Genomic DNA, 22,303 nt, shown 5'->3' on the forward strand with positions numbered 1-22,303 from the left:
AAGCAGAACTCTACCAGGTACTGGGCGTTCGGAAACACAAATCTCACGGCGAGAGATGGAGGGGAAGCGCCTGATGAGTGGATGTACTAAAAATTCAACAATCCGCAGTTATAGCTCCATTTTCTGGAAAGCAAAATCTCTCTGTGGCCCCAGGGCCCTTTAAGTTTTACTGTGACTGTTTTCTTAAGAAATTCCTGGAGCAGAGCCTAACTTTTGTGTAGGGGGTTGGCGGCGTGCATATTGGCGGCCTAAGGGACGGCCGAGCGTTCGAGCGTTCGCACGCGAAGGAAACTTCTCAGGAGTCAGAGCGGCCCGGTGGAGGGCTGTGAAGTGGGGTGGCCCGAGAATCCTTGAACTTTCAAGGCTTCGGGGAAGTCGGGGAAGGGAAACTGGGGGTGGCCAAGGCGGCCAGACGTTAGCAGGACTTCAACTCTCCCGACTTCTCCCCTCTGCCGGCCCAGACCTGACACGGGTTCGGCGGCCGAACCAGGGAACAGCCAGGGCGTCTGGGCAGGAGGGAGGAGGGCCGGGCCGGGAGGAAGAAGTCCGGGGCTGCCGCCGCCCCGCCCGTCGGGCTGTCCGCCCCGCCTACCCGAGCGAGGCGGAGCCGGCGCCCGCCCGGAGGAGCAGGAGGAGGAGGAGGAGAGGTCGGAGTCGTCTCCTGGAGCCCTTAGAGACAGAGTCCCCGGCAGCGGCGGTGACGGCAGGGGCAGCGCACCGGCAGGCGAGTGAGCACCGAGCGGCGGGCGCAGGTGGCGAGTCCGGTCCCGGAGGGGACAGGGGAGCATCGCGGGGCGTCGGCTGGCCAGTTCGGGAGCCGCCTCCGACTTCCCGGTGCTGGGAAGCGAGATGGAGGGAGGGAACGGAGGAAGGAAGGAAGGAGGAAAGAGTGTCCCGGAGGGCGGGGACTGGTCGGGGCACTAGGCGCCGGAGACCGGGATGGGGGAGGGAGGGCAAGGGACGCCGAGACCCGGAGACAGACGGCGCTCTCGCCCTCGACGGGCGGCGGTCGGAGGGTGCAGGAAGCCAGGGGCCCTGCGGGGCCAGGGCTGGGGACGCGGCCCCCGGGACGAGGGCGGGAGTGGGAGGAGAGGTCTCCCAGCTCGCTCGCTTGCTTCCTGGTCTGCCCGCGGCCGTGCGCCCAGCACCAGGATGGGGCTGGGAGGCTCCGGCGTTCCCCGCTCGTGCTTGCGGTGGTGCCAGGTTCGGGAGGAGGCCGGACAACTGGGGGAGACCGGGGCGCCACGCCCCTCTTCCCTACTTTCTTCCGTTCTTTCTGGGGACTAGGCGGCGTGTGCGCAGACCTGGAACCCGCTCGGCGCTGGGGGTCTGGCGGGGAAATAGCGGGTCACAGCGAGGACTCAGATCACACATCCCGCGAGGGACCCCCGAGCAGTGAGTGGCCCGGAGACTGTATTTGCAGATGGTATGAGGAGGTCAAGACTCAGACGTGAGTCTTGCGTGATTTTTTAAAAAGTATTGCCCCGATACTTACTGCGTGGATCAGAGTGACTTTCTTTCTTTTTTTTTTTTTAATTTTAACTAGGGCATATCAGTTAAAGCTAATTTTAAAACGCTGTCACTGAAGTCGCCCGACACTCACTTGTCCCTCGCCTTCTGTTTGTGTCTTGTAAACTTGACTTAAACCATTCATAACTTTGGAAAAGGACCCCGTGATTCTCGTTAAAACCCCGCCGTGGAGTGAAACTTTGGGCAACTAGAAATCTGAGTGAAGGAACTGCCGAGGCCTGTCATCTTGTGGTCACCCCTGTCCGGGCGAGGTTGTATACAAACAAGTGCACAGAGAAGGAAATGGCCAAAAACCGGCGAGAAGGGAGGTCCCCCGCGCCCACGTGTCAGGGCACGTTTAATGGCTGCTCTGAGTGGAAACAAACCGGAATGTATTAGACCTTGTGGAGTTGGGCAGACTTCACATGATTAGCTTCCTTCCCATCAGTTGTTTCCTCCCCCGCCCCCCTACTGTCTTTGTGGACACTTTATATTTCCTGGGGCTGTTGTAGCTTCGTCTGAATAGACTGTCTATAAGGAATCTTTTGGACCTTGTCAGAGGTAGGGACTGTGTCTGTGTGTTCTCTACTTTAAAAGCCGAGTTTGGCTTTGATTTGAAAGTGCGAGTCACCACACTGCACCATTGCTGGTGCTTCTCAGCCCTGCGTGTAAATTATCGCAGGATGGCGGCCCTCACCTAGGAGAACCAGGAAGGCCGGCAGCGCTAGAGTGACGGGGGTTGCGTTTAACTGTTGCCAAAACAGCCACATTCAAGTAAGGAGCTGTTTTGATTCTTAAAAAAAAAAAAACCAAAGTGTATGTGTCAGCAAGACCTTTTTTCAATAAACAAACATGTGATTCACACATAATTTTTTAAAGTAATCAAACGTTTTATAGAGACTTCAGTGATAAAAGGACTTTGGGATCAACCGTTCAGTTTCTTTGCCTTCTCTAACGGTAAACTAACATCATAAAACCCTGGTTTAAGTCCAAAAAATGCTGAACAATCTAAGGGCTGGGTCTTTAGGCCTTATTAAAAAAAAAAATGCAGTTGTATTTTTACTGTTTTTAACCCAGGTAATTCAGGAAGGTGTTGAATCTGGACAGCATTTAGATTTGTGTAGAAATACATAAAAATGTGGATCTGTGTTTCACAAGAAACCGGAAAGATTAATACGATAAAAATTTTCAATGTCGCAAGCTCCAGTCTCATTTGAAAGCCTTGCTCTCTAACAATGAGATTTGCGGTGTCGGGCTTACGTTGTCACTTGTTGAAGGACGTGGGTGGTCGTCATGTTGTGACAGCAAAAAGCTGCTTAGTCGACACACTTGAAGAAATGGCTAGCTAATATCAGATTAGTTTTGTTTACCTCTTTCTGAGAGAAGAAAATTTCAAATTTGGAATTATGTCATTTATTGTGTTGGATTTTTATTGGGTGTTTTTTTTTTAAGTTTTATATGTCAGCTTAAGCTTAATTTAGGGAGGCAAGTTGTGGAAGTCAAATTTTTCTGGAGTCTGATTTGGAAGAGAAGCAGCTTAACAGTGGTTTGAGGTATGGTTTTGGTGTTGGACAGATGTGGTTGGGAATATTAGTTATTTAACCGTTTTCAGTCTGATTTGTAAAATGAGGATGATAGTGGTCTCTGTCTTGAGGGTTTTTGTGAAAGTATATGAAACAGTCTTTGGAAAACATTTTGCACCTAATACACAGATAATGTTCAGAATTATTAGATATTTTATCTACTGACCAGCAGCCGGCTATCGGATAAATTAAAAGATGGCAGTTTGAACCTTCTGGAAACACTGGCTAGAGCAAATAAATCAGGTAAAGAAGGTACCTGATTTTATAGATAGATGGATAGATAGGTAGGTAGATAGATAGGTAGATAGGATAGGTAGATAGGTAGGTAGATAGATAAAGCTTCTGGAATGCTAGAGCAATTAAATTCCAAAGAAGTTACCTGGTTTTATAGATATATAGAGCAAGATGTCTATCCATCTATCTGGCTAAAATATCTAAAATATTTGTTTACATATGTGTGTCATGTTTCTACCACAGCAGTATGAATAATTATGATTACTGGAGTAACAGTTTTAATGTGCTTTTAGTGTGAAGTTATAGTTGTATAATATTTTTAGAGCCAGGCAATCATTTCATTACTCATATTTTAAATTTGAAGAGAATTTATATTTAAAATAGTCATGCTTATTAGCCCTGGGTAGGACATAAAACAGAAACAGAAATATTTGTCTTTTACCTAGTATGATGTTTAATTAAAGTATGAAAAAAATGTGACCTGGAGTATACAGTTATTTTTCACGTACTAATGTCCAGTGCTAACAGATAAGCCTCAAGAAGTGTTTAGGGGGACTTCCCTGGTGGTGCAGTGGTTAAGAATCCGCCTGCCAATGCAGGAGACATGGGTTCGAGCCCTGGTCCAGAAAGATCCCACATGCCGCGGAGCAACAAAGTCCGTGCACCACAACTACTGAGCCCGCTGCCTGGAGCCCGTGCTCCGCAACAAGAGAAGCTACTGCAATGAGAAGCCCGCACATGGCAACGAAGAGTAGCCCCCACTCGCGCAACTAGAGAAAGCCCGCGCGCAGCAACGGAGACCCAAAAATAAATAAATAAATAAATATTTTTTTAAAAAGTGTTTAGGAAAGGATCAGCGGCATTTCATAAACGTTTTGTAAAAGCGTTGTGACTGATGGTAAGCTTTTGTGAGACTGGGTGTTCCATTAATTCAGGGAATCTACTCATCATGTCATTGACTCATGTGCAAAATTTAAAAAATGCTTCCATCTTGAAAACAAACCCTTTTAAGTGTCTGTTGTTTTCTTAATGCATGTCAGGTGCATAGGATTGGGCCAATTGGAATCGTGGCTTGTGCCACAGATGACTTCTCGTTTACTAATTGTTCCGCAGGGACTCAGATCATGCTTATAATATTTTTAAATAACTGTAAAGGGTACAGTGTTATTATGAATCATTTCTTGCCTATGACATTATACTCCGAAGCAGCGGAGGACTCGATTGAATAAATTATTGATTCTTTTCTCTCTTAGAACATCATAGCATAGTGATGGATTCCAGGCTCATGCTTCTAGGTGTGTAGTGTGTGGGCAAGTTACTTAATACCTCTGTGCTTCAATGAGGTGTTGGGAGGGATAAATGAGTTAAATCTCTCCAAAGCATTTAGAACAGTGCTTGACACATAGTCTATGCTCAACAAATATTAACATTAAATTATTACTTACTAAAATTTTCTAAATGTTATAAGCATACATTATTTTTGTAACAGGAAAACAACTATATGAAAATTTAATGGTTCCCCCAAATCTAAAAAGGCTCAGTAATTTATATAGTCCTGTCAAGCAGTGCTTAAGAAGTAAGAGAATACAATCAGGCAATTGTCATTGTGTCTTTTAAACATGAAATGGAGTGCAGTGTTAATTTGTTCAACAAATTAATTCTCCTAGATCTCAGTCCCATTTTCCTTTCTTATTAGAACCTTGAAAAAAAAAATCGATAATCCATGAAGTCCACCTTAGGATAGGTTAAGTAGGGGAAGGGTGGTTGCCCAGTTACAGTGCATCATTACGCTTACAACTAATTTAAAACAAGTTTATGCATAGAGAAGAAAGTACAGAGAAATGGATGGTGGGATTGTGGTGCTTCTCCCCATATTTTCGCCAATGAGCATGTATAAAAAATAAAAGATAATCCATTTGTGTAACAATTACTCAGTGAAACCTGGTTTATTAGCTACAAATAGCAGGATTTTGGTTTTGTTTTAGAAAAACCACCAGCTTGCATAGCAATCGAAGGTCCTTGAGTTACATGTGAGAATTATTTAGCAGTAAAAGAGAGGCCCTTTTGGAAGTTTGCAGGTTTATCTCCTTAAGAGATGTTTGAAATTTGGGTTTGCCTGCAGACGCGGTTCATCAACCTTGACTTTATGGAAACTGTCACTTCCCAGATCCGTCATGTCCCAGCCCTGCACTGAGGAGCTGTGTGTACACAGCACCTACCACGTGTCAGAGGCCTCTAAGACAGTCACGAAGAAGACATACCTGCCATTAGTTTAATGGGAGAGTTCAATAGGTAAAAGAATATACCTTCAGCACAATCGTGCGACTCCATTTACGGAGCTGTTCTACATCCTAGGCCCCAGTCTAACCCCTTTACATTTATGATCTTGCCCAGTCCTCACAGCAGCCCAGGTGAGAAAGCTGAGGCTCCCTAAGCGGCAAGACGAGGATGTGACCCAGAGTTGTTCTGACTCCATATACTGTGCACTAAGAGCTCTGCCAGGAGCTGCAGTGGAGGTGCTTCCAGCTAAAAGTGCTTCCTTATGGAGGAAGTTTCGTTCAGAAGCTGTAACTCAAACCAAGAGAAACAGGAAGGAGAGGTCTCCTCTTGGGGGTGAGATGACCTGCCTGAGGAGTATTACCAGTGCCTTGCCATTGGGCTTATCGGGCTCCTTGCCCTCTGCAGCCATAGAAGTCAAAGCTGCCAGAATTGCCTCGGAGATCCAGCAGGCCTGAAGGGATCCGTAGAGTCGGTCTCTCCCATGCCTGGATTCCCAAAGAGGGCCTTGAGAGGAGATGGGGGCACCAGCTAAGTCCTGCTCTAGAGCCAGCTCACACCGACAGGCCCCGTCTCCCCACTTCTCCCTCAGGAATAAAGGGAAGAGCGGTGAGCCCGGCGCTTTGGACCCAGGGCAGAGGGTGGAGGTGATTTGACCGAAGGTTACTTCTAGATGGATTATTGCATTTAGTGCCGACTCTCTTGAAAATCATTTCTAGTGTCACTTAAATGTCTGGTTTATTGTGTTAGGCTTTATTGGGTGTCGTAAAAGTGCTTAGGTGGGAGTGTCATGGTTGCCATCCCCTGACAAGGAGGGTTTTGTCTTCTCTTAATGGGTCTGCATTTTGGAGGATTGCTGTATAATAAAAACCAGGGTGTTGTAGACTGTTCAAAGACTTGATATTTTCAACTCTGCTGGAGAATTAGTAGCTCAAAGAAGGTTTTCTTTTAGGTCAGCTTTAGTGAATCAGTTGCTAAGAATCTTTTGTAATTTTTCACATTTATTGATTGTAAGCAGGTGACTTTGGGGCAGAGGGTCAGGAGGCCTTATATTCCATTTGCTTTCTTACAGAATAGACTACCATTCCTCTTGCAGTCAGTGTCATGTAACTGACATAGGATCCCCTTGGTTGACTGAGAAGAGGAGTGTAAGTTCTGATTTAACTTGGGTTGGTGTCATCACAAATGCTCCCCGGGTGGGCTCTGAATCAGTGGTCATCGCCGCGCTTGCGTGCCATGTAGAGAGCATTGCCTTCATCCCCAATGGCTGTGTGCAAACCCACATGAGCCCGTGGGGGTGGAATCTTAACTTTACCCATGTTGGATAATCAGGCTTTTACTTAGCTACAGATGCTACCAGCCAAGATGTCCCTCAGCACTGGACATTAAACCTTTAGCCCTGGAGCCCTTTGACTAAGAGCCCTTTGACGAAGATCCCAAGTTTGCAGTGACCTCACTGGAGCCCTTTGACTAAGATCCCAAGCTTGCAGTGACCTCAAAGTTTGCCTGCTTTTCAGAGACAAATGATTGCAGTTTAGCTCTCAGTGTGAGCTAAACAAATCTAAGGATGGAAAGAGGAATCAAGATCCAAAAGCTGCTTGGACTTTATCGAGGCGTAGTGAGGACTTTATTGATATGAAACCATCACACCAGGTTTATTCAACCAGAACCTCAGGCAAATTGGGAAAGTGTTGAAGCCAGCAGACTTGGTGCCTGTCCTGTACCTAAACTACCCAAACCTTTTGCACTGTTAGACCGTGACCTGCATATTAGACCATGAGGCTTCATGTGGGTGTGTAAGGTCATGATTGGCTGCTCAGACAGGTTGTCAGGGGAAGGTTGAATGTCTGGCCAAGAAGCAGAAGAGTTGGATTGTGACTTCTTGACAGGTCTGCTTTGAACTCTTGTACAGATTGTTCACTGCACAAGAGTAGCTGGCCAAGGAAGTTAAGTGGGGCTCAAATCTCTCCAAAAACTATGTGTCCTGGGCTAGAACTGCCTCTGCCAGGAGGACGAGGCACTTCATTCTGACTCCGTCAAGCCTGCAAGGCTGGGTGCACTTGGAGGGCTGGCCTTTTCGTAAGTCACACAAAGGCACAATCTGGCAGCAGCAGCCCTGCCTCTCCCAGCACCTTCAGCCACAATAACCCTCAAAATGACATGAGCCGGCTGAGTCTGGCACGTAGTAGGTACTTAATAAATGCCAGTGGAATGAAGGAATACAACCACATTCTCTGTAGTGTGTGCCAGTGAAGTGGATGAGCCAGTGTTCTTTTTAATCAAAAAGGTAAAATTGATGGTATCTACTGGGACGGGCACATTCAGTGGTGCGTGTTCCCTGTGACAGGCTTCTTCCTCTTTAGTTCATCATTTCCTAAGGGGCAGGAAAAGCCCAGCACTTGAGCGGTTGTTGACGTTGTTTACTCTGAGTCCAGCACCAACAAACGTGCTCAGCATTGTCTGGTACCTGCGGGGCTCCTGCAGTGGTGCCTCCTGGGAATGGACAAAGGGATCCATGGTGTTTATTGACCAGCTGTGGGCCCTCCTCTTGGGGACAGGATGCAAAGGACACTGGCTGCAGGAGCCTTTGGAATTTACCTATGAGTGGCTGCTTCTTGTGTAGAAAGACTTTTCTAGTTTAGGGTAAGAAGTGGGGAGCCTTGTTGCTAAAGCCACTGACAACTGAGGAAGGGGGTTTGTGTGTGTCCCTTGCAGTGCCAGCTGCTGCTGCTGCTTGCATGCTTCTCTTGTAAGTTGATCCTTTAGAAAGCAGACCCTCAGAATTAACCTCCTCTTGGCTCCTCTCCTGAGGGGCAGTCCGCACAGCAGGTAGGATCAGCCACGTTTAGTGGGTCAAACTGCTAAGACAGTGGTTCTATGCATAGAGGTGCTGGCTTGCACTTAGGACTTTGGCCTTCTGCTGTTTTATGGAGAGGCCACACCTTGTGAAAAATGCCCAAAGGTGCAGAAACGTGAATGCCTTTCCCATCTAGTCTGGTTAAATGCAGCTTTCTTCAGGCAAACTCAGATTCCCAAAACAGGAATAGCAGGAGATAACAATTCCTAATAAGGATTTCCCACAGAATTTCTTTCGTTCTTTATTTTGGCTGCGTTGGGTCTTTGCTGCTGTGCGCGGGCTTTCTCTAGTTGTGGCGAGCAGGGGCTACTCTTCATTGCGGTGCGCGGGCTTCTCTTGTTGCGGAGCACGGGCTCTAGGCACACGGCCTTAAATAGTTGCAGCACGTGGGCTCAGTAGTTGCGGCTCGTGGGCTCTAGAGCACAGGCTCAGTAGTTGTGGCACATGGGCTTAGTTGCTCCGTGGCATGTGGGATCTTCCTGGACCTGGGATCGAGCCCGTGTCCCCTGCATTGGCAGGCGGATCCTTAACCATTGCGCCACCAGGGAAGTCCCTCACAGAATTTCTTGAGAGAGCAAACTTACCTGTTGCATTTACGGTATGATTTGATTTTACAAAATTCCAGGATTCTCAACTTTTCAGGAATATCTCTCTGTTGAATTAAGGAGAATATTCCGGCACACGCTTTGCCCTCTTTTTTGACATAAATATTTGATGAGCAGCATGCTTCAGCCATTACTGTCCAAATCCAGAAAGCAAATAATGCGCCTGGCATGCTGCCTGGGAGGGAATCCTCACGTTTCTGCCTTTGCCTCCCATTCACCTCCAGTTCTCTGACTTCCTCCTGCTGTAATAAATGTCAAGGGGCTCAGGGACACTCACACCCAGCAGGTGATATCGCACAGGGCAGAGACCACCTCTCCATGCACGCCTCCTGAGCTCTGGATCCAGGTTCCTCTGATTTACTGATGCCAACGTGAGAATTCACCTGCATCAACCCAGGTTTCCCAGAAGCCTCGTCAGCTTTGTTTCTTCCAAGCTGGGATTGTCCTGTTCTTCACACTCCTGTGAAAAATGGTTTATACAACCTCTCCATTTTTAAAAAATTGGTAATGTATTTATATGGTTTACCCGCATATAAAAAGGTAAACACTGAGAAATCTTGCTCCCGTCCAAGCCTTTTCCACATTCTCTACAGGCTGCAACTTGTAAATACAAGCAAATGAGGGTGTGCGTGTGTGTGTGTGTGTGTATATTTAATGCTTCCCCCTTCTTTCACAAAAAGTGGTATATTATATATACTGTTCTGTGTCTTGCTTTTTAAAATTAGCAGTCTGTCCTGGAGATCTCTCTCTATCAGCACGATCGTTTTCCATTGTGTAGATGTAGCATGGTTTATTCGACCAGTCCCCTATGGCTGGACCTTTGAATTGTTCCCAGTCTTTCGCTATCACCCACGGCGCTGCAACAAATAAAGGTGTCATCTTGCTTTTGTGCGGGTGGACCTAGAGGATTGATTCCCGGGAGCGGGACTGCTGACTCGCAGGGCCCTGTCAGCCCCTTGGGAAGGGTTGGCTCATTTTGCCCTCTGCTCAGCAGCGTGTCAGATGGCCTGTCTCCCCATAGCCCCACCGGCACGAAGGGTGTCAGCTCTTTTTATTTTTGCTAATCTCATTGATGAGAAATGGTAATTAGGGTTGGTTAAATTTTTCGAATTGTGAGTGAGTGAGAGGATTGGGGCCATTTGTGCATCTTCTCCTGTGGGCGGTCCAGGCCTGCCGGTCCCCCCGTGGGCGTTTATTGACCTTTCCTCCTGAAGCTAAGCCTCTTGCCTACACCGCTGTCAAAATCTCTAAAATAGAGACTTAAGAATGTGATAGCTCTTTCGGGCCCAAGGGTACAGTGGGCTGCCAAATTGTCAGTACAAATTCGAGAGAAGTGGAAAGTAGGGTTTTATGCCAGTTGCTAATGTCTGATTTATAAATAGTTTTCGGCTAATGGTATCATTAAACTGGGGCTTCTCCAAAACCATTATGAAGATGACCTTCTAGTCTAGAATTTCTCCCTCTCAAACAAAAACAAGAGAGATTGAGAATATATAAATTCCAATGGCATTTCCTGCAAAATCTTCTAAGAAATCTAGATTTTTCCTTTCATATGCATCTCCTGAAAAGTCATACATGCCACATTTTTTTGTGTGCATACCTGCTGACCTGCTGAATAGGGCTCCTGTTCGCCCTTTGATTTAACCATCAGAGAGCTGTCTGCTCTTATTTCCAGGGTGAAAGAAAAGAGGGAAGTAAAAGTACAAGGTAAAGAGACTGGCCAGAGTTCAGGATTCGACGAAGGGTGCAGGGTTGGAGTTCCACAGACATCTCTCTTTGTGAGGTGCTCTTTCACTCAGCTCTTGGGATGCTTTTTTAATATAAAATTAATTTTCATCTTTTTAAAAATGAAATCCACCGAAAGAGAAATTTTGGTTGAGGGAAAAGATGACTGTGTGTGGCTTATTTTTTTATTTTTTGCTTTTAGAAATTCATATGAGGCAGTCCTGTATAAAGTTAACCTCCATCTCCATCAAAAAAAAAGAGAAAAAAAACAAAACAAAAAAAGCAAAACCAAGAAAACCCCAGCACCACAACAAATTCTCCTTCTCAGAGTTCCCACATTTAGCAGAGGCCCGTGAAATCTCTAGAAAGGACGCTATGATCTTCCACCCCCAGTGCTCTCTTTTGAGCTCCAAACTGTGTGGATTATTACCTTGTGAAGGTGGGTTTTCAGCTCTCTGGATGCTTTGTTTTCCTTCCAGTGCTCCTGTCGCTGTAGTGTTGAGCTCCTGCACTATAGTCTCAGCTCTGTAAGAACAGGCTCTTGGTCTGTTGTTCTAGCCCAGGACCTAGAAGGGTATCCAGCACCTTGGAGTGCTCTGTCAATGGATAAATGAATGCTGCTGAGGGCTGCTACCTTCTGGACCTGGCTGGGTCTTTGTGGTCCACCATGTTAGGGACCCCATGTTAGACTGGGGCCTGGGCTGGGGGTCACGTTAGCCATTCCTTGGCCTTTGGGCAGGATGCTGCAGCCCTTGTGCACTCTCTGACGGTGTGCATGATGGCTTGAGAGCTCAGGCTTGCAGTCTGATTCACCTGGGCAAGTCACCTGACCTCGAAGAGCCTCTGCTGTCCCATTTGCAAAATAAAGGTAATGACACCATATTTCAACAAATCTAAGGTGCCATCAATTATGAGATGTGCTGTTATTCTATGAGCCACTAAGAAAGAAAAAAGAAATTGCTGCCAATTCAACTGTAGCTCCCATTAATCCTAAGAATGCATTCGTTTTCTATGGCTGCCATAACAGATTACCACAAATTTAGCCACTTAAAGCAACACACACGTGTTATCTCACAATTCTGACATCAAAAGTCATCACGGTTTTAGCTGGTTTCTCTGCTCTGGGTTTTACAAGTCCGAAATCTTATTGGGAGGTTCTGGGAAGAATCCATTAGCAGGGTCGTTCAGGTTGTTGGTAGAATCCAGTTTCTTGCAGTTGTAGGATTGAGGTTCTTGCCTCGTTGATGGCTGTCAGCGGGGGGCCACCCTCGGCTCTCAGAGACCTCTCTTGGGTCCTTGCACTTGGACCCTACATCTCAGAGCCAGCAACAGCATGATGAATCCTTCTCATGCCTGGAATCTCTTTGAGGTCCCCTCTCCTCCATCCCTCTGCTTCCAGCCAGAGAGAGTTCTCTGCTTTTAGGGCTCATTTGCTTCGATTGGGCCCACCTGGATATTCCAGCCTACTCTCCCTTAATTACATCTGCAAAGTCCTTTTTGCTGTGTAACATAACATATTCATAGGTTTCAGGGATTAGGGCAGGGACACCTTTGGGGCGCCATTCTGACTACTACAGTCATCCTAGTATCAGGGATGTTAAAATGTGAACAGAATATGTTTCTTAGAATTGATTAAATACTATCTTTGGTTTAAAAATTAAAGAGCTACTAATGTATGTAAAGCATTCAGGGTGTCAATAGTAAGTGCTCAGGCATTAACTATTATTATTATAATTAATAGTATGATCATAGTGCTCATATAATACCCATCACCTTTAACTTCAGTTGAAGTTATTCTCACAGTTAGATGCACTTGACAAACACTAATTGAGAGAGTGTAGTGTGTGGGCAGTTAATTTGATGACAGTGATGGTGATAGTTACTCCTTGAGTGACATCTATGTGCCGACATGTGCTAGGACCTTTACACACTTTCTCAGGCCTTGCAGTAGCCCTCTGAGGTAGGCAGTACTGGCTCCATTTACAGGTGGGGAAGCAGGTTCAGGGAGGTTGAATACTGCTTAGGAGCTCAGCAGTAAGTGGTGGTGGCATCTTGCTTTGAATCCAGGTCTGCTGGCTCTGCAGTCAGTGCTCTTTGTGGCACCATATTACCTGTCCTGGTGTCCACCAGGTGTGTGGGCTGGAGGGGTTGGCCTCCTGGAAGGGAAAGGAACACAAGGGAAGAGGCATTGCCCTGAGATGTGTCTCTCTTGTACTCAGATGTTTCTTTGCTATTAACTGTTTAGCTTATCAAGGATAAAGGTCCTCTCTCTTCATCCTTTTTTTCAGTTTTCAATAAACACAAAAATGATCTTTTTTCATTCAACAGGTATTTATCAGTTACCTACTCTGTGAGGATACAGCTATGAACAATATTGTGATTTATAATGAGAAATATATATACGATCTTTGTATAGTTCCTGTCACAAAACTCCTGAAACCTTTGGAATTTCCCAAGTGATGAGAGCGATAAAGGTGTCTTTTGTTCTGTTATTGAGGTGACTTTGGGACCACACCTAAGGATGGGGGCTGTTTCCCTGGGACTCAACCATGTGATTAGAAGGGTGGAACTTTTGGTCCCACCCCTCAGACCTCCAGGGCAGGGAGAGGGGCTGAAGGTTGAATCAGTCACCCCTGGCCAGTGATGTAATCAGTCATAGCTATGTAATGAGGCCTCCATAAAAACTCAAAAGGACAGGGTTAGGAAAGCTTCCCTTTGATGAACAAGTGGAGTTATGGAAAAAGTGGTCCTCTCCAAGAGGGCATGGAAGCTCCGTGCCCTTTCCCTGCACCTTGCCCTCTGCATCTCTTCCATCTGGCTCTTCCTGAGTCATATCCTTTTATAATAAACCTAGTGATCTAGTAAGTATAATGTTTCTCTAAGTTCTGTGAGCCGCTCTGAGCCCTTAACCTGTGGAATCCGATGCTATCTCCAGGTAGATAATGTCAGAATTGAGTTGAATTGTAGGACACTCAGCTGGTGTCAAGAATTGCTTGGTAGTGTGGAAGCCTCCGCCACAAATTGGAATTGGTGACCAGAACACTTTTATATATACTGTGTGTGACTTTCAAAGGGAGGAGAGTTAGCATTGGGGAATTTCTGCTTTTTAAACTATTTTAAGTGTAACTGGGGCAAAGGGGAAGGGAGAAGAGGAGGAGAGTGGTTTAGCAGAACCGGAGTAAAAATAGTAGCTACCTGAATGCAATACACTACTCTAAGATTGCAGTCTGCAGAATTTTCCCAAGACACAACTGCAGATTATCTTAGGCTCTTCAAATTCAGGTAGACATTCTTGAAAACCAACCTCATCATCTTGCCCTCAAAGCCTGCTTTTCTTCCTGCCTTCTTTAAGTCTGTAGACATCTCCATCCACCCAGGATGCCAAGCTCTGGACCCCTGAGTCCTCCGAAACCCCTCCCTCCTCTTACCCTCCCTCCAGCTCAGATACCCCTGGCCTCCACCATAGCCTGCCACATCCACTTCCGAACTAGTCCACATGCCTGGTCTGCTCTCCTCTACCCCCACTGCTTCTCATCCAGATTGTCGCCGTGGCTTCCTAACTGACCTTTCCCCCGCACACTGCCACCAGGGTGATTTTTCTAAAACATGGGTTTGAATATGTCACTTCCTGTCTGGCAGCTCCCCAAAGGCATCACAGGCTAGTGGTTAAGGGTTCACACTGTACAGGTTCAAGGCTGCCTGTGCTTCTTACATGCTCTGGAATCTTGGAAGAGTTATTTAGTTGTCTTGCGCCTCAGTGTCCCCATCTCTAAAATGGGTGTAAGAATAGCACCAACCTCACAGATAGGTTGTGGAATTTAAATGAGTTATATGCATGGAGCACTTAGGACAGTGCCTGGCACACAGAAAGCCCTCCATGAACATTATTAACCCGCAGTCCTTGGTACCACGACTGTAGCTCACCTTCCCTACTGCTCTGCACCTCATCCTCCCACCCTCTCAGTGCCACACAAAGCTTGCTCTGCAGACAGACTCTTCGCTAATGATCAGACACTAGGTAAGTACCCACATGGAGAGAACACATTTAGACATTTTCATAGCAAGTTTTACATCTCTTGAATCTAATGAAAAATTTGGCTTGCATTTTATATTTCATTTTTCTATCAGTTCTTTTTATTGCATCTTATAAAAGTATTGGTCCATGGTGAATTAGAAATAAAACCGAAAAGCTGATCTTTCACCACGGATGGTTTGAAAAGCACTTCCCTGTTCCCACACACCCTGGCTAGTTGATTCATCCTGGCCAGATTACCCATATTCACTGTGTAGCCTTAAATCTCTCTGGATTTCTTCACACTGTTTCCTCTGCCCAGAGTTTATTACGCATTTACGCAGCACCTATAAGTGCTAGGTTCTGGGGATATAAGAGTGAGGAAGATACTGCCTCTACTTTGAGGAAGTTTCCCTCCAACTACCCAGTGAGTTCTTGCCTGTGTTTTGAAACCTAGAATAATTTTGTTCTTTCTTTCACCCATTAAGAAAACATTTATTAAATACCAGCTGTTTATGAGGCACTTGATGCATTCTGCTCCTGCCCTTAAGGACAACCAAGCTAATGGGGGGGCGGGACACGTGTGAACAGACACAAAAACAATGACAGTAGGATGGGAGGGTTAGAGAGCTATGTGAATAAAGAAGTGTGAACTACAGAGGAGGGTGTGTCTGACTTTCCCTTGGCCGGGCAATGACTTGGGAGCTGGGATACGGTTTCACAGGTACAATGGAGGAAGTGTCATCAAAAACTGAAGATCCAGGTCCTGAGGTCAAGCCCAGGCCCAAAGCCGAGCTCTACCACTCACTAGTCATGTGACTTTGAATGACTGATTCTCCCTCTGTCAGGCTGCTATAACAAAATACCATAGACTGAGTGGCTTATAAATGATGGAAATTTATTTCTCAGAGTCCTGGAGGCTGGAAAGTCCAAGATCAAGACACCTTGCAGGTTCAGTGTCTGATGAGAGCCCACTTCTGGGTTCATAGACAGCAGTCTTCTCACTGTGTGGGGTCTATTTTATTTTGTTTTTTATTGAAGTATAGATTTACAGTATTGTGATGATTGGCTTAAGAAGGTGTAATGTATACACATACACACACACACACACACACACACACACGGGAATATTACTCAGCCATAAAAAAGAATAAAATACTGCCATTTGCAGCAAAATGGATGGAACTAGAGAATATTATATCACTTATATGGGGTCTCTTTTATAAGGGCACCAATCCCATTTATGAAGACTTCACCCTCATGACCTAATCACCTTCCAAGGCCCCACCCCCAAATACTATTACATTGGGTTTAGGATTTCAACTTGAATCTTGAGGAGACACATTCAAACCATAGCACTCTCTGAACTTCAGATTCGTCATCTGTAAAATGGGGATAGCAGTACTAGTCTACCTCACAAGACTGTTTTGAGGCTCGCCTGAAATTATTATATACATAATGTGTTTAGAACCGAGCCTGACATATACAGCTCCATAAATGTTAGATGTTACCACTCTTGCGGTTACCTTTTTTCTCCTATCCTTCCTACCCCTATCTCAGGGACATATTTAAATTTTCCCTTGTCTGGGTTTCCCGTGGCAGGCTTTTCAACCAGCACACTGATTATTGCATTGAATTGTGTAGTTTTACCTGCATATCTCTGCCTCCCCTCCAGAATGTACTGTACCTCTTGAAGCCAGTGACATTTTTTCCTCTGTCTATTGCCAGTGGCAGACAACATCCAACTCATAGAAGACTCAATGAATATTTAGAGAATTTATATTGTATTTAAATTTGAGCACTTCTTGTCAAAAAGCTTTGTGAAGAGTCTGGTTGTTATGGACTGAATGTTTATGTCCTCCCAAAATTCGTAGGTTGAAATCCTAATCCCCACAGTATGAGGATATTAGGAGGAGGGGCCTTTGGGTGGTAATTAGGTCATGAGTGTGGAGCCCTCATGAATAGGATTACTGCACTTACAGAAGAAGCCCCAGAGAGCTGCCTTGCCCCTTCCGCCGTATGGGGACACAGTGAGAGGATGGCCATCTGTGAACCTGGAAGCAGGCTCTCACCAGACACTGAATCTACCAGAAACTTGATCTTGGACTTTCAGCCTCCGGAACTGTAAGAAATAAATGTTTGTCGTTTAAGACACCCAGTGTATGGCATTTTTGTTATAGCAGCCTGAATGGACTAAAACAGTGGTCAAACATTCGTTTCCACTTTGCAGATGGGGAAACTGAGGCTCTTTCTAAAGTTTAAGTTTCTGTTACTTGCCTAAGGTCAGGGAGCTAGTGAAGGGCAGAGGTGAGATTAGAACCCTACGTCTCTTGTTTTCCTGTTTTGTGCTGCCTTGTCAAATCCACCCTGTGAGCTGGGGGCATGTCTGGCTGCTGGCCAGACTCAGAAGCTCCTGTCACCTGGTCCCACCTGTATCAGGTTGGCTGTGTAGGCAGGAACCAGGCCTGGAGAGACCTCTAGACACACCCTCTCTCCCCACCCATCTCGTTCACCGCTGCCCCAGTGGTATTTATGGGTCACACCCTTGGCAGTGAGCATCTGCCTGGAAACCTGGGGTGGAGGTGGGGGATAGAGGTGGCCTGTGGAAGGCAGGAGGCTGCTGGAGAATGGAGGAGAGAGGGAGGGCCTTGTCTAAGAGTGAGTGATTTGTAACAAGGCTACAGGGGTGAGTCAAGGAGGAGGAGCCCAGTGAAGTCAAGAGGTTGGAGAGTTGGGAAAACTCTTGTAAGGATATCCAAAGGCAGTGAAGCTTTCTTAGACTTCTTTTTCCCTCCAGAAACATCTTGATGCATCTCCCTTCACACCCTCTATGAAAGGGGCACCCTTTACACTCTGCTGAGGAATACATTCTGTGCTCTAACCACTTCGATTGGGTTGTAGTCTTTATTATGGAGGCAGGGCAGAGTGGTGAATTCACAACGAGGACGCTGACCTCGAACTTTCTTGAGAAAAGTTTAAAATTTATGACTTCGTACTTTTTTTTTTATTCTTTCTTTAGGAAAAAAAAAAAAGGAAAAGAATTCTCAAAGGGAATAGGATCTAGTGGCTCAGGTAGCCTGGAAAGCAGAAGAGCCCTGGGTCATGGTTTGCAGATTTGTCTGCATATTGGGATCAGCTGGAGAGTGATTTTTGACAGTCAGAGAGACCTGGCTGCAGCCAGACCTGTGAAGTCAGCCCCGCGGGCATGGGGCCCAAGGGTGGCCATTCCTGTAAAGCTCCCAGGTGGCCCCAAGCGCACAGTGAAGGGTTGGGAGGGGTGCCCCGAGGGTGGTCTTCTTGATGCCCTAGGTAAGGCTGGTTCTCTGCAGTGAGGATGATTGACCCGAGGAGAAGCCGTGACTTGGCCGCCAGTGAGTTTTACGGCTTCTGGCTCATTTCCTCATCTAATTATGGGGTCTGGGAGCAGCCTTTGCGATAAATCCTCTCTCCGCATCAGCTCACAGAGCCCCTTCCTTGAAACACGCTGAGCTCTACCCTTGAGCTGTCTAATCCAGCTCTTCCCACTTCTGAACAAATTATTGGTGTATCCTGTTAGGTGAAAACAAAAAGGAGTGTCCTTGAAGGGACAATGTCACCATTCCCATTTGGACACAGTCACCCACAGCGGAAAAGCACGGCAACTCTGGGTGCGAGAGGGCTCTCGGTCCAGGCCTCTCTCTCTGCGGCAAATCACACCACCCCATGGATAGTTTCCTGGAGAAAGGGAATCCGCTCAACTCATGTTACTCACGAGTCATGTTCAACATGTGTTACTCATGGCCAGGTTCGTCACGTGGAGCCTAGGAGCAATTTAGTGTTTTTGAGGAGCATATAGCAAGCTCTTGACTTTTGACTAGAAATGGCTTCAATGATCAATGTTCATTCTGTTTTATGTCCAATAGCATATTTTATTGTTTTCAGGGATTTAGTAAAGGAAAAATTGTGAGGGAAGGTGACCTGTAATGAAATGATTTGTGGATTTGTTTAGCTGGATACAAATACAATTTCATTTCTAGAGAGAGGTTTTTTTTGGATTGAATGTCCATTCCCCATAGATTTCCCCATTCCCCCTTGAGAGCTAGAAGCCTTCCATATGGTAATGCTTTCCAGAAGCATCTGAAAGTAAGAGTCCCTCGGGAACTTCTATGGTCACGTGCCAAATTAAAACGAAAAATAGAATCTCAGGAGTGCCACTTGGTTTTGAAACTAACTTCACTTTTTACAGCTTTGACGATGAGAAGGAGAGGGAAGTAACGTTCTTGTGTGCCTGCTTTTGACCAAGTGTTACAACCTTATAAAGGAAGTATAATTAGTTCACTTTACGGAAGAGGAAACTACAACTCAGAGAGGTTCAGTAATTTGTCCAAGGCTGCACAGCTCCTGAAGAACAAAGCCAGAATTCAAACCTGTTTCTGTTAGACTATACCATGCTGATCTCTGGTACTAAAAAAAAAAAAAAAAAAAGCAACAACAAGAACAAAACGCACTTAACTCCTTAAGTGTTAATTTTCTAGTACCTTTCAGAGACTTCTTTTATTGTCCACAGAAGATTGTCCTCAGAAACATATAAAACATAAAAGCGCATAAAAGCATTGTAAAACCTGAGGCTTAACGGAGTCAGCATCTATGGCAGGACAGAAAGTCCAGAGAAGAGAAAGTGGAGCTGCTTCCTGGCAGGTACCATGTTTATAAAGAGCCCAGCAATCACTCATGTGAATTTGTTTTTCAACTGGCTCATGACAGCTGCAAAGACTGGAATTATCAGTTCTCAGCTCAATTGTCTTTTTATTATCTGTGACTTGCCCTTGTTAAATATAGCGTTGTAATAGGTAGGAACAGCTTTGCTGATTGTTCATAGGCTTTTGGTTGATGATTGCATTGAATGCATGCGTTTTGGTTATTTCACCAGAAAACAATGCTGAGGAAGTTTAGAGTAAATGTTGGAAAAGTGACAGAATTAAAGTGTTGGCGTTCTCCAGAATTTCTAAACAGGAAAGGCACAGGGCTGGCAGGCTACAAGGGGTATGAGGGGACAAATCTGGAAGTTGTGTTTGCTAAGCAAGAACTTTTTTTTTTTTTTTTTTACTTTGCATGTTTTTGTAATGTTTTCTAAAGATGTTTTAAATTTTATACTTGATAAAGTGAGACAGTGTTTACTGTCCATATTGAAAAAAGGGTTCCTGCAGTGGCAGAGACTAATCCCAGCTCTGCCACTTGCTGCTGTGTGACCTTCAACAAGTTACTTCACCTTTCAGTGCCTCAGTTTCCTCTCCTGGAAGATGGAGATGATATTGCACCTTCTTCCTGGGGTTATTTTGAGGCGTAAGTAAGTTAATATATATAAAGTGCGTAGAACGGTGCCTGACACTGAGTAAACTAGACACCCAATAAATGTTTGCCATTGTTCTTTTAATTAATTGGAGTTTAATTAATCTAATTGGAAGGTCTGATGGAGGCAGTGGTAGGGAGAAGGATGTTAAAGTTCTCCCAGGCCAGCCTTTTGAGAATTCTGCCAGAATAGGTAATTCTCTTCAGCCCGATGATTTGAAGTCCATGTTTTTAATTCTCACAGTACTCCAAATTTATATTTCTACAATATAGTATAGTGGGAAGATCATTAAGCTATTTATTTTTCAAACGTGTTGTAATTCCATCTGTACTTTCAAAAAGGGTTAGATGCGACCTCTGTTGAAACTGTATAGTCAGTGGGGCAGAGCTACAGCCGGAAGCCGTCAGGAGCTCTGTGCAAGATACGTCATTGACCCAGGTGCTGGGCAGAAGGGCCCCAATCATCTGTTCCTCTGAGAAGCCAATATCTCACCACCAGCTCCCCCCAAGTCAGAGTGAACAATGTAGTTTTCATTCTGTGGTGAAAGGAAATGTTTTCTGCAGTTTTCTGGAGAAATATGCTTTTTTCTGGCCCTAAACGCCAACAGATTTGTCATGTAGGTCCTTATGTGAGGGACACTGGAGATAGATTCCTGAGTATCTTCAGCAGTTATTCCTGGGGACCATTTGGAGAGACTGTTCTTGTGGCCATTTCTCCTGTTAACCCTTGAAGTAATTAGAAGGATGTTATTAATTCTCATTCAGTGACTGTGCTTCTACAAGAAATAATTAAGTCCAGGTGCATTGTTCTTTTGCTCTAATTTGATAAAGGGTCAGCCAGGAGGTCCTAGGAAAGAAGAGTGGGGAGAGTTAGGAGCCTACCGTCGGGAGTTTTAGGTACAGAATTAAGGAAGGTTACAGTGGAAATGGGCCATGGTGATCATGGAGCCCAACTCCTGCTTTTTTACACATGAGGAAACTGAGGGCCACAGATTGGCCTGAGTTTGTAGAACTAATTGGTGGCACCCCCTGGGACTTGGTTCCAGGTCCAGCTGCCTGTTCTACCCAACTACACACCTGTCATAAGTGTGTCTTTAGAGCAGCTCTGTGCAATAGCACTTTCTGCAGGATGGAAATGTTCAGTCTGTCCAGGATGGTAGCCACCGGCCACATGTGGCTCCTGAGCACTTGAAATGTCACTAGTGAAACTGAGGAGTTGGATTTGTCTTTTGCTTTATTTAATTTTAATTAATTAAAATTCAAATTTTTATAGCTGCATATGGCTAGTGACAACCATTTTGGACAGTCCAGCTTTGGAGACATTGAGGAGGAGAAAAAGGCCTGTCCTCACCTTCTGCCTTATATTCTCACAGGGCGAGAGGCTCACCTTTCTGGTGGCTCAGGTACACTTGGTCTTGTGCCAACCCCGGGGAGTCAGCCTTGGCCAATCACCCCCTCTTTCTGGATGAAAGGTGGCTCCTCTGTGAAGTAGTGGGTTGGATTGTATCTCCCTCCAAAGTCTCATTGTGTGCAGACGTGCCTCTCCACTGATCAGCAGTGTGACCTTTGGAAGGGTGCTTAGCCTACCTCTGCCTCAGTTTCCTCATCTGTCACCTGAAGTTAATACCTGTTCTGCTCCCTCATCTCAGTAATATCGGGGCAGTCTTAGAGTAGGAAATCAGTGAGAAGAAATCCCTTTGCAAGCTTTTTTTTTAAAATGGTCTTTGGTGTCTGGAAATATTTTTGACTTTGACGCAAGTCGTGGGTGGGTTTTCTTTTCTCTAAGGTGCCGCAGGTGATGAACTTACTGTGTCGAGGTGATCCTCATCGCCAGGGTGGAGACAAATACCATGCAACCCCTATGAAATACAAGCTGGGAGACATTGTCCTGATGACAGATGACTGATTTGATCAGTGGGTGCTAGTTTTTCCTAGCAATCTTGCTTAATGTGGCATTCCCTAATCCCTCTCTGCATAGTCAGCTGTTTCATCTGAGAAAACAAAGTGGATCCCCTCTCTTGGGAGCTGTGGGTCCCCTCTTGGCTTCTCTTCCTTGTGCTCCTTTTCTCACGGCAGCCTATGTAAGCCCCGGGTGGAATGTAATCGTCAGTAAACAGATAAAACCCTCTCAGGACTCCTTAGTGATAGCCTCTCCATCAGTGGTTCTCAAACC

The 22,303-nt window shown here is 45.6% G+C and overlaps 1 protein-coding gene across 9 annotated transcripts in view; it reads left to right on the top strand.

Moving 5' to 3' along the window:
- The first annotated feature begins 248 nt into the window (after positions 1 to 248).
- GNG12 (G protein subunit gamma 12) overlaps positions 249 to 22,303 on the top strand; it is a 123,929-nt gene continuing 101,874 nt past the window's right edge. The window contains exon 1 of one of the 9 annotated variants that reach the window (XR_014251577.1): positions 249 to 752. The gene's annotated coding sequence lies outside the window, so the exon portion shown is untranslated. The other 8 variants (XR_014251578.1, XM_082416376.1, XM_082416372.1 and 5 more) reach the window with 8 other exon arrangements.

Source organism: Balaenoptera physalus (genome assembly GCF_965194825.1).
Source record: "Balaenoptera physalus genome assembly, chromosome: 1".
In the NCBI taxonomy this organism is placed as follows: Eukaryota; Metazoa; Chordata; class Mammalia; order Artiodactyla; family Balaenopteridae; genus Balaenoptera; species Balaenoptera physalus.